General features: G+C 36.7%; 1 pseudogene across 1 annotated transcript; it reads right to left on the bottom strand.

Moving 5' to 3' along the window:
- Positions 1-3,846: 3,846 nt before the first annotated feature.
- LOC308254948 (protein maestro-like) lies at positions 3,847-8,644 on the bottom strand (annotated as a pseudogene). The gene is made up of 4 exons: positions 8,566-8,644; positions 6,223-6,275; positions 4,170-4,786; positions 3,847-3,935 (listed from the first exon to the last, which is right to left on the bottom strand). The product of its transcript is annotated as a protein maestro-like (transcript).
- Between the last annotated feature and the right edge of the window lie 4,252 nt (positions 8,645-12,896).

Genomic DNA, 12,896 nt, shown 5'->3' with positions numbered 1-12,896 from the left:
TTTTTATAATAAACATAATTGCTTTTATAAGAGTGTCATTGCAAACATTTATGTAAATTTTAAATTATTTATATAAGAAACATAGTCTTATTAATTTTATAAAAATATGTAGATAACATAAATATTGAATAGTTCTTTCTTCCTTTTACTATCCCCAATTCTACTCCTTTTCCAAGATGTAACTACTATTAAGAGTTTGATGTATCCGTCTTATAAATGAGATTGCATTTCACTAATCCACAGAACCAAAGTCTACTTAGCTCCATGAATATTTATATTTCTCTCTTGTTTTTTGCTATTATAAACAATGCTTCAATAAACATCTTCATACATATTTCACCATATACAGGTACAAATAATAATCTAGGATAAAAAGAAACTGAAGTGGTAGGTTGATGTGAATGGTTAATGAGAACTTAAAATCACCTTCCAAACTCCACCAGTTCTCAATGATTAATGCGAGTGCCTTCCTATTGCTTACATTCATCAGTGGTGGACAGTACCTCTTTTTTTATAGTCCATCAGATGAGCAAAAAGATCGTATCTCATTGTTGCTTTTCCTGATTACTCGTGCATTTGAACATCATTTCAAATATTAATTGGTCATTTTTATTTTTCTGTCAATTGCCCTTTTTATTCTTGGTCTATGATTTCTTTAATTGCTTTGTACTACTCTTCATATTTTGACTGTTCCCATTATTTATTACATATGTTGCAAATATTTTCTCTCTGACATTTTTCTTTCCTTTTTCATAAAAAATTGAGGTAAAAATTACATATGGTGAGTACACAGTTCAATTTTGTAAAAGCTTACTTTTGTGTCATTTTTAAAAACGATGTGTTTTCAGTTGTACAGAATTTTTTATTTACTGTCAATCTTTTTCATGGCTTCTCAAATTTTCATCATGCTTAGGAAGGACTTCAACAGACCAAATTTAGAATAATTTTTTATACTTTTTGTGATATTTTATATAGTTAGCTTTTTAATCTATTTAGAATTTAGTTTTGTATTTTATGTGAGATGGTGATATGCTTTAGTTTTACTTTTCTAAATTGACAGTAATTAACTTAGCAGTATTTTCTCACCCATTTGAAATACCATTTTTATCATAAACTAAGTTTCTTTGGATGAATGCTTCAGTTTCTGAGCTCTGTATTGGTTCCCTTAATCTAATTGTCTATTCTTGCACAACTGTCACAATGTCTTAATTATCATAGGTTTACAGTATATTTTCATATCTGGCGAGGCTATACTCCCCTCACATATCAAATAGTTCCCTTATGGTCTCATTCAGTTTCTCTTCAATAAATAATTGATAATCAGCTGGTCAGTTTCCATGGAAAATACTTAGTGGGATTTTGACTGGGATTGCATTCAATGTCTGGGCAATTTGAGGGTAACTGACATCTTTACCATGTGGGGTCTGGCAATCCAAGATTAAATTGAGATATTGTTTCATTGTCTCTTGGCATCTAGCCTTAGTAATGAAACATACAACGCTTACTTGATATCTATTTCTTTGTAGATTATTTGTTTTCCCTCACCTTATCCTTGGTATTCTGATGTAGGCTCTTTCAACTGAAAGCTTCTATTTTCCTCTAGATCTAGAAAACTTTCTTCTATTATTTCTTGAATTATTTCCTCTTATCCTTTGCATTCTCTTTCAGAGATTCTTCAAAATGTGTAATCTGATTAACCTTTCCTTCTTTTTAATATATGTTTTCTCGCATTTTATAATTTTAAAAAAATTGTTTTTATTGATTTCAGAGAGGAAGGGAAAGGGAGAGAGACAGAAACATCAGAGATGAGAGAGAATCATCAATCGTCTGCCTCCTCTATCCCCCCTCCTGGGGATCCAGCCTACAACCTGAGCATGTGCCCTCATGGGGAATCAAACTGTGACCTCCTGGTGATAGGTTGAAGCTCAACCACTGAACCACACTAGTGGGGCTTATAATTTTTTGGGAAAAGGAAATAGTGCATAATCAGATCATAATTTTAATCCAATCTCTCTATGCATTATGAAGGTAATTTTAAAATAAATTTCAAATTACAACTTGATTGAATTGAGCTCTGGCTATTTCCTCAATGAATCTTAGAATCTTACAGAATTTTTCATTCACTGAACCAGTATTTATTTTGTGCCTAATTTCTGTCTGGAACTGTTCTACTAGGTGTACCGGTTAATAATGCGGATTTTTCCAATAGCTGGAGTTACACATATGTTGATATATAGGCGATTTGATATGTATGCTATTTTGTTGTATTGCTCCTTCAGATTACCACTTGTTCCGATCGATGGCACACACACTTTCTGAGCAGCACTTCAAAACGTACTAAGAAGTGGAAATTGGGTCTCTGAATGGTCTACCTCAAAACAAGGTAAGTTCTATTGGGACAGTATCCACAAATTACCTGAAAGATGGGGGAAATGTGTAGCTAGCGATGGACATTACTTTGAAGAAAGCACTTTTGATACTTTTCTTGAAATTATCATGTTTTCTTTGATTACAAAATCCGCATTTTTAACCTGTTAATAGCTAATCCGCATTTTTAACCGGTTAATTATTCAAAGTAATGTCCATCGCTAGCTACACATTTCCCCCATCTTTCAGGTAATTTGTGGATACTGTCCCAATAGAACTTACCTTGTTTTGAGGCAGACCATTCAGAGACCCAATTTCCACTTCTTAGTACGTTTTGAAGTGCTGCTCAGAAAGTGCGTGTGCCATTGATCGGAACAAGTGGTAATCTGAAGGAGCAATACAACAAAATAGCATACATATCAAATCGCCTATATATCAACATATGTGTAACTCCATCTATTGGAAAAATCCGCATTATTAACCGGTACACCTAGAAAGTCCTGAGGATCCCAAGTGAAAAAAGGCACAAGTTTATAGTCTGGCATAGTTTTTCAACCTTGGTACTATTTATTTATTTATTTACATTTCTAACTTATCAATCAATTATTCCATAACAGGCAATACCACATGGTGGTTGAATGTTGACTCCAAAAGTCAGATCATATGGATTTGAATTCTGGGTCCATTTTTTATCGGGGTCATCTTGGGCAAGTTATTTTAATTTCCCTGTGACTTAGTTTTCTATCTATAAAATGAGGATAATAACAGTACCTTTCTCACAGGGCTGTTGTATTAAATAATACTTGCACAGCACTTAGCACTCAATAAATTATAAATGTTCTCAATAAATGTTACTTCTTATTATTCCATATGTTACCATCAGCCTGAGGTTTTTCAACACATGCTTTATAGCTTTTCTTCTCTTTATTAATTCTTGTTTGGAATGATCTTGGAGACAATGACTGTTGACAATTATGAGAAGCTAAAGATATCCCTCCAACCTTCTTGGTATTTTGATCAACTTTAAATAGATCTTACCAAGAAAAGGAATCAGTAGCAAATGACAAAGTATCAATAGCAAATTTAAAAAATACTTAAGGTAATAGTTATTCTCCTATTGTTCAGAAATTAAAATAAAATTAAAACTGGAAGATAAGTGACAGCATTGAACTTAACGGAAAAACTGAGAAATAAGCACTGAATCGATATAGACTTTAAATGTTTTAAAGAAAGGACATAGCTTCTCGTCAAATTTGTATGGGGAGAAATTGACATAGGGAAAGCAATTTAGATTTACTTTGGACATAATTATACTATTCTGCAGTATTATTTTTGCCATCAATTGCTCTTCCGACATCCCCTTTTCTATCACCATCATCAGAGGCAAGCAGAAGCATCTGAAGAGTTTGAAGAGGGGGACTAGCAGCGCTCCCGCAATGTGCTCAGCAAATGTGGAAGCATTTCCCCGCGGCTCTGTGTTTACAGGATTTTATTTGTGTAGAAGTACTGCAGAACCACTGAGTGATAGTGGCTCAGCTGCGGGCAGAGCTTGAGGTTCTTTTGCTCTTCTTCACTCTGGAACAGGGGTGGGCAAACTTTTTGACTCGAGGGCCACAATGGGTTCTTAAACTGGACCGGAGGGCCAGAACAAAAGCATGGATGGAGTGTTTGTGTGAACTAATATAAATTCAAAGTAAAGGAGCGGAGGGGAGAGTAAGAGAACCCTCCATTCTTTCAGCTCCGAGGGCCAGATAGAACAGCCGAACGGGCCGGATCCGGCCCGCGGGCCGTAGTTTGCCCACGGCTGCTCTGGAAGCTGTGTTCCTTCCTTTGTCTCAGAGACAGAGAACAGGCCCGAAATGTGGTTTTGCAAGCTTTGGCAACCTGGAGATTTCTATCCTGTAAGTGGATTAGGAGGGAATCTTGAGTTTGCTTAATATTATTGGTGAAAATTTTCTTCCATTTCCACCCAGCAAAAGCAGCCAATTGCCCAAGTGAGACAAAGGCTGAGTGTCTCAGGCTGTCATTATTGGCATCTAGTAGAGTCCTGGTCTGAAGAGTGATGTCTATGAAGAGCCCAAACCTTTCCCCTGGATCTTGCCCAGGATCATGGCCAGAGTCTTCCTGCTCACGCAGATGACTTCAGAGCTCATGGGATCATACAATCCATGCACCAGCAGGTCTAGGACAATTTTCTTGTACTTTCTCATCTTGTTGGAATTCTCACAGGCCATGGTTCCCAGGCCTCTCATTGACATGACACTTTTCACACTGGATCCTGGGCTCTTTCTGTCAACAGGAAAAACACATTCTTCAGAGGCCCCCCCTTCCAGAACCTCAGTTTCCAAGAGATCATGGAAAAGAAAGACATCACTGATGTCCTTTTCTTCTTGGGCTGGGAGGCGGAGATGGAAAGGGGCTAGTCCAGGATTCTTCTGTTTGGTCCATGGATTTGAACTCATTCGCTAAGCTCCAGAGCTGGGGCAGCAGCTCGAAAGGCACAGGGACATATGAGGAAGAACTGAACTGTCTGGCTTCAGGTTGAGAGCTGGAGGGGCAGCTTTCTCCCAGACAGAAGTGCTGGCAGAAGCCATTGTTCTTTTGCTGAGCCCTTTCCCCACAGAGCCAGCAGGCAGGCACAAAATCTGAGTCTCCATCAATCTCAACCTTGGTACTATTGACATTTCTGAATGAATAATTCTTTGTTGTGGGAGGCTGCCCTGGCTATTATAGGATGTTTAGCAGCATCTCTGGCTTCTACCCACTAGGGCTTCTACCCCTCTGGGACAATCAAAACATTTCTAAACATTGTCAAATGTCCCCTGATGGGCAAAATTGCCCCTCTCCCCCCAAAGCACTGGTCTAGTAGAAGAAATATCTAATCTAATACTGGAAATATGTTAGTGGAAAAGTATATACAATATAGTATTGACACAAAGAGGGTAATAGCTAACCTTGCCTGGGGTTCAGGAAAGGTTTTAAGAAGCAGAAGACACTAGGCCTGGGTTGTGAAGAAAGAATTAAGTGCTTGACAGGCAAACAAGGGGAGACAAAAGAATTAATAGTAATATTAGAAAGAAAAACAGCATCTAAAAACAGAAAGGTTGAAATAGTTTGGTGTCTATGTAGAATTCTAGTTCAGTGTAGATTGGAACATAGATTTGATGGCTGTGGTGAAGGGAGAAGGAAGCAATAAAGCTGAAGAGGTAGTTAGAGACAAGGTTATAAAAGAACTTGCAGGCTATGCTAAGAAAAGTTGGGCTTTATTGAGTTATGATGGTAAACCACTGAAAGTATTAAGCAGGGAAATGGCATTTTAGAAAGGCAATTTTTTTTAAATAGGCAGGGAATGGTTTAGAAGGAGATAATATTGGAAATAGATTAGGTAAAAGATAGTTACAACAGTCAAGGGCCTAAACTAGGGCCATGGAGGCTAAAGAGATGGGAAATGGCACAATCAATATACAGGAGGCATAACTTATAAGATTTAGTGATTGCTTAGCTATGGAGAATAAGGAATTGAGAGAAGTTAGGACAATGTCAGATATCCCACTATTGAGTTAACTCATGACTGTGGCATTACACAAGACTGTAAAATTTTAAGCCAAGATTAGATAAGGACTAAATTTTTTTCATTTATTAATGATTTATTACTAGACAATTGTATCCATAAAATGACTAAGTTCTACAAATACAATGAAGGCCAAATAATTCAAGGATGGGATAATTTTTCAACATCTTTGTTGAAGAACTATGGTACTGAGGACCTCTACTGTTGAGAATATGAATAGCTTCAACATTAGGATTAAACATTCAATAAAAACGTTACCCAGGCACCGGCAATCTACAGCTTACCCAGAGTTCAGACATTATTTTCAGAGGCAGACGGCTAGTTATGTCACTGGAGCCTAAACAGAAATGTTAATAGAGTAGAATCCAGGTCTCCTCCCACCTCCTGGAATACTTCTTCACCTCCAGGTGCCCAGCATTCTAATACTGTCTTCTGGCCTATGAGTCTGTACTCGGCCTGAATACTACTGTGATGGGGTTTTTTTGTGTTTCTTTGAGAAACAATTACACAAATTTAATGTTCATGCAATTTAAATTCATTGATGCTAAGAGTTGGAATAAGCTATAATCCAAATTCTCCCAGTCTATGCTCAAATCCTTTTAGAAAGGGAAGAGAGTGTAGTTTTTGTTTTTTTGTCCAATCGTTGCTTCTAGAAAAAAGAGCTCCATCTGAAATGGAGGGCTTAGAAATGCAAACTGGTCAATAGAAATATTCCCTTTTCCAGATAATTTTTCCTTTACATAACCTACCCAAATGCTGATATGTTGACTGAAAGCATCAGATTTTCCTACAATTGACCCCCCCCCCAAAGTCTGAATCCAAAAGATGTTTGAGTTTGCCAAGCAACTGAGCGTAGGACACACATTTCCCTCAGGTTTCCTTACAGTTATCTCAAAAGATTTTTAAATAGTTCAATTATTTTTAAAGTGTTGTTTGTTTGCTTATTTTTTTGTTTTGTTTTGTTTTGTTTTAGTGAGAAGCTTTTCTCAAATGTCACAAGCTATAGGGTTAGGGAAGATTTCTTTTGTGATTATATTTAGTATACACATGGGTATGGCTCTTTAAACCGTGAGCTTTCCCTTTAGAGGAGCCTTAGTTCCATTATTTCCACGATATTCATTGATAGCTATTAAACGGACCTAAGGGTTTCCCTAGGTATAGTTTGGCTAATAAATATCAGACATACTAGTGTTTTAATTTGGGCTCTGCCATTTATTAGTTTATTGTTCAAGTTACTTAACCTCTCTGACTCTCAACTTTTTCCTGTGTTAAAATGGGGGTTTGATGAGGTTTGAATAAGTTAGCATTTATGAAAAATATATGACAGAGACCAGCATAAAGTTATTGCTGAATATATCTAAATTTCCCTTCTCTTCCTTTTCCTTCCCTTTATAAAGAGCACAATAAATAATCACTTCAAAGTGAGTTATTTAACTGTCTATAAAACATGCCTAAGTGGAGTCCTTAATCAACATCATGTTTTCAAGCCAAATGTGAGTCAAACCAAATTCTTCCCTTTATCAGATTGTGTTTTTAGCACAAGAAAGGCAGTCAAAAGAAACTAGGTGTTAGAGAGGGTTTGGTTGTACGCACACAGTACCAAAGGCATAATCCATTTTGTATAAGAAATCCAATAGAACTACAAAAGAGTTTTTAGTCAGCATCTATGGTCACATGTGAACATGTCATTTGGTACAGGAATTGATGAGGGAGAAAAGCCTACGGAAGTTCGAAACAAACAAACAAACGGAAGCCCCAAATGCAGAGGAGGCTCACACTATCACTGGCACCACGTAAGCAAGTTCCCAACAGGCAACGTGCACATTTAGTCACTCTATACAAAGAAAGCTCAATAGCTCTCATGCCTCAGCTTGAGGACTCAAAGTTAGGTCATCCCTTCACAATTTTTTGTTTGTTAAAAGGGAATGTCAAACCATATGCAGAGAACCATATGCTAAAATACAAATTCAAGCTAGTGCATAAATGTATTTTCACACAGCCAGGAGATTTTGTTGTTTTCAATGCTTGGGGTGAAATGTGAAAGCTAATGGCTCCTATTCATTTTGAAAATGAAGAGGGAGCAGCAGTCGGGTTGAAGGAATAATGGGTTAGCAATCAGGAGATCAAGGGTCTAACCCTTGCTTCTATCATTGCCTATCAGTGGGACCTAGGACAAGTCCCCTACATACAGTGCTTTGGTTTCCCCACCAGAATGTTCTAAATAACAATTCTGGCATGCACCTCAAAGGGAAAAGATAATAAGCATAGAATACTTTGCAATCTTCCTTAAGACCGTGTGACATAAATCCCAGTCATTACTACCACTAATATGCTAGGATGATAGTACCTGCAGGGAGGTAATCATCACCCTGTAGAGAGAGTAAGCTATTAATCACCTCCAATCCCTCAAGTTGTGTGTCAAGTCAAGGACAAGTGAGAGATATGCCAACTATAGTACTGGTGTCAGAAGGATTTTCTGTAAGCCTCAAGCCTTCACTGTGAACATTTTGCTTCTCAAAAAAAAGATTCTGCATTCAAAGTAAGCTCATTGCTATGAGAAGGTATGATCTTGACTAGTTTCTCTCTCTTGAGGCTTTCAATCTTGGCAGCAGCGCTGTGCTTCTCACCGAAGCTGAAGTATTTGCACCGGATTGTATTGTCAACATAAGCAGGGGGAAAGATGCTTACATCAGCTGAGAAACCCATTTCCAATTTAGGGTTAGAAAATGTCTTTCTAAATCCAAATTGTATCTTTTATCTTAGAATTCCCCTCTAACTAATGCGGTCACGGCAGATCAAATGCTTAGACTGATAAATGTGTAAGGGATTCACTCATTGACAAAGCCCAGAATCCAAAGGTGATTAGTCGGCTAAAGAGGGAAGATGCACACCAGACAACCTTGTTTGTCACTTTGCCACTTAATCACATTAATCCCTCCACAAGAACTTCATCTGCATGGCAGGAAATTAAACACTGACAAAAATAAAACCAAAGCCCCCAAATCAGTCCAGACACCTGTTTCACAAAAGTAAGTGTGATAAGATTGTCTGTGGGTAGCAATTTTTTTTTGTAAACATTCTTACGATTTCTTTTGACACAAATAATTTAGGATTCATTTTCATAAAGGTGCTTTTTCTATAATGTAGATAAGTGTTATATTCGAGGTAAAAAGCAGACCAGATTCTAATTGAAAGCCAAGAGTGTCCTCTAAGTGTGGTTACTAAATCAATAGATTTTCTATTTCAAAAGGAAGCCAATTTAGAGATTTCTTCTAACTGTGCCAAAACTACTAAAAGTGACCTTTGTTTCTGCACACACACTTAACCTAGTTGATTCTGATCAATTTTCCCTCATGATCCTTACATTGTTTAAATGAACTCTTTATAAGGCAGACTCTAATCTTTTAAAGTCCTAGTATGGAAAGAATTATTTAAAGGTGTTTTTTTAGATCCAAATTAAATATATTTATTTAAAGACTTTAAATTTTACCTTAAAAAAAAAAAACAACCCACACAGCCATTATTTGATAATTATTTTTCTACTATGTTCCATTTTTAGTTAAAACCACAGACATAAAACCATGTGCAAATCAGTTCAACATTTGAGAAAATATTAGTGAAACAGTAAAGTAGAAAATAATTTCTTCTGAAAAAAATCTACCGTTTACAGGCAGTGCTAATTAAATTTTTTAATTTAAAAGTAATTTAAAATGGAAAATCTTTCATCGGAGTTAACTTTAAGCAGAATTTAGTTTTCCTTTAATAGTGCAAATGTACAGAAAATCCCAGAGATGTTCAAATGCATTAGGCACCTATAGAGCAACAACATCCAAGCGGAAACAACTCGGAAAAGATCCATGAAGGTTTTCGTGACTGCTGGAGAGTCAGCTCAGAGTACCACAACTTTCAAAGCACACCAGTGTAGGGAGTAAAACATTCAAACACAAAATGAGCACTCAGCAAGAGCTGCAAAGGACGCTTTTACCTAATTAAAAGCTTAAAATCACAGAACTTCAGAGCACTGCCGTTTCAGCTTAACTTTGCCAAAATAATCAAGCAGAATGAAGCAAAACAAATAGGGGAACAACAAGCCTACCACTCTGGTTTTGATTTGCTGCCCATTACAGTTGAGCAGCTTGGCCTGCTGGGGCTAGACTGCTTTCAAACGTCTTCCAAATGCCCTATAATGACACCTAATTTTACATTCAACTCTTGGAGGAAAAAGTTGTTTTCCTTGTGATAGTATTTGTCCTATGTGAACATTATCAAACTGTTTGTTCTAATCCGTTGGAAAGAATCATAAAGTTCATCTGAAATGAAGGCTTTTCCTAGTTAGGAAGGTGACTGAAAAGATTTAGTTCTTTAGCCTGTCTTTAAATCTTCTAAATGAAAGATGATTTACAATTAAGCTATGAAAATGTGAACACTCTCAAGTCTGGAAAGTTTCAGTCTGAATTGAGGTATCCTAAATCAATGCAAAGACTCTGTCTCACAGAACCAAATCTTACCCAAATCAGCCTCTATGCTCAAATCTTAATAAATTATAAAGGGTTTACACACTATGTCTAATTCAGCTAGTTTCAGCTGAGACACTATCAGTATTTCCCTATAATGTGCCATGAAAAAATAATAGGGCTTATATTTAAAGACAAAATGGCATAAAGTACTAGGAGTTGTCACACAAAGATCATTTTCCTTGAGAAAAATATGATTATACTTCTAATGATTTGAGAAAGTAGATTAGAAAAATAAGGTGTGCTAGGCTCTTCAGAAGACCTCTCCAGATTTAGTTGCAAATTAAGGTGAATTTTTACAAATGGAATCCTTGAATTGTTTAAATTGTTAACCAGTTTAGGATTATCAAGTTTGGGGACCTCATTAGCATAAACTCCTTGCTTTCTCTTCTGTGTACTTTCAACATCCTTGCCCTTCTTCAGAGATCTTATTTCTATTCAACAAGCAATACAAGTAGTAGAAAGACCATGGTTAGAATCCTGGATTTGGAGCCAAGCTATATACATTAGGCAAATTTCTTTTCACCGGAGCTCATTTTCCTCATCTTTAAAACAATGAATTAGACCAAGTATCTCTAAGAATTCATTCCAGGTTAAATCTGAGTTCTCAGCAAAAGAAGAATACCCACATATCACATCACCCAGGTCTCTCAGCAGACCTCTGGGTAAATGCTGTAAAACTCCCCAACTAACTGATTGTTGAAACAAGAACTAAAGGCCAAGAAACTAGATTCGGGGCGGCAGGGGGGCGGGAGGGGAGAATCTAGAGGCAGAGGAAATTGACTAGAAAAAGTTGTTGTACACAGGATAGGTATGCATAAGTTCCACTTCAGACAGTAAAAGGAGAAAAAGAGAATACAAATCCAGAAAGAAGCTATGTAAAGAATGAGATTTACAAAATTGTGTCAGAAATGACACTTCCCAAAAAATGATAGAATTTTTCAATTACATGTATTATAGTGACATTGGTTAATACAATTATATAGTTTCAAGTGTATAGTTCTATGATACATCATCTGAATATTGCATTGTGCACCCACCACCCAAAGTCAAATCTTCTTCCATCACTATATAGTTGACTCCCTTTCTCAAAAATGAGGGTACTCACACTTTTTTGTCTTAGACAAAAAAAAGACAATGTAGATAGTGGCTAGAACACTGAACTAGGACTCAGAAGATTCTATGGCAGTTTAGACTCTGCCATTTATTAAGAATATGTGATAGAGAAGTCACTTCACCTGTCCAGACATCATTTTACTTATCTGTAAGAGGAAGGAGTGGGACTAGATCTTGAAGGTCCCTTAGAGATCCTAAATTGTATAAACTGACATGATTAAACAAAAGCATTCTTAATTAAAGTTAGCTGAGAATCTAAGAAAGACCTTAAAAGTTGACATTAGCCCAGCCAGCGTGGTTCAGTGGTTGAGCATCGACCTATGAACCAGGAGGTCACGGTTCAATTCCCGGTCAGGGCACATGCCCGGGTTGCAAGCTCCATCCCCAGTGTGGGGTGTGCAGGAGGCAGCCAATCAATGATTCTCTCTCATCATTGATATTTCTATCTCTCTCTCTCTCTCTCTCTCTTTCTCCCTTCCTCTCTGAAATCAATAAAAATATATATATTTTTTAAAGTTGAGATTAATAATAATATCCACTTCATAAATTTTGAGAAATTTAAAGAAACAGTGATTGTGGAAGTGTTTTGTAGGCTGCAAAATGCTATAAAAATGATGGTAGTGAATATTTTTAGTTATTAACATTTTAGAAAAATGAGTTAATATTGATAAAATTTTGACAATGCAAAAGTAGGTAGTTGACACATACTTTCTGAGCAAATAATGGATTCAAAGTAATATGTCTAATCTCAGTATAACTGATAAATAAGTTTGCAGATATAAAGGGGTGGGGGAAGCTCATATAAATATTGTGGAGAATGTGGGCAAATAGGAAGCCTATAATAAATGGCACCAGAAATTATATAGCTATATATATATGTTTAAGGTTTGGACTCTTAGTCTAACTCAAATCACATTTAAACACTCTTACTTCTATTTTTAAACAGCATGAGGCATACAATGGAGCTAAGTTTCTTCCCTATGGCTCCAGCACATTAACTTACTTATTTCCATTTTCCCCAGTACATTCTTAGCTCCCTTCCAGAGAGGTGGCATATATTTCACTCACTTTTCTGCTTCATTTGACTGCTTGCTAATTAGCCAGGTTGAAATATCTTTTCAAACCTATCCTCACCATGAGTTAATCAACCTAAATAGTCACTTTTGAGTGCTGCAATATAGGGCATACTATCCCTGACACGTTTCCAGATCCTGCTGGCGTGGGTCCAGAATTTGGGACTGGAAATTCAATCAGAACCATGCTTTCCTGTGGAACTTGACCTTATATTATTTTTAACACATACAGTCCAGCAGAAACAAACAGCTATG

This window comes from Plecotus auritus (assembly GCF_963455305.1).
Source record: "Plecotus auritus genome assembly, chromosome: 7".
Classification (NCBI taxonomy): domain Eukaryota; kingdom Metazoa; phylum Chordata; class Mammalia; order Chiroptera; family Vespertilionidae; genus Plecotus; species Plecotus auritus.
Note: the sequence above shows the minus strand (reverse complement) of the source record. Positions and strands in the feature narration are given on the sequence as shown.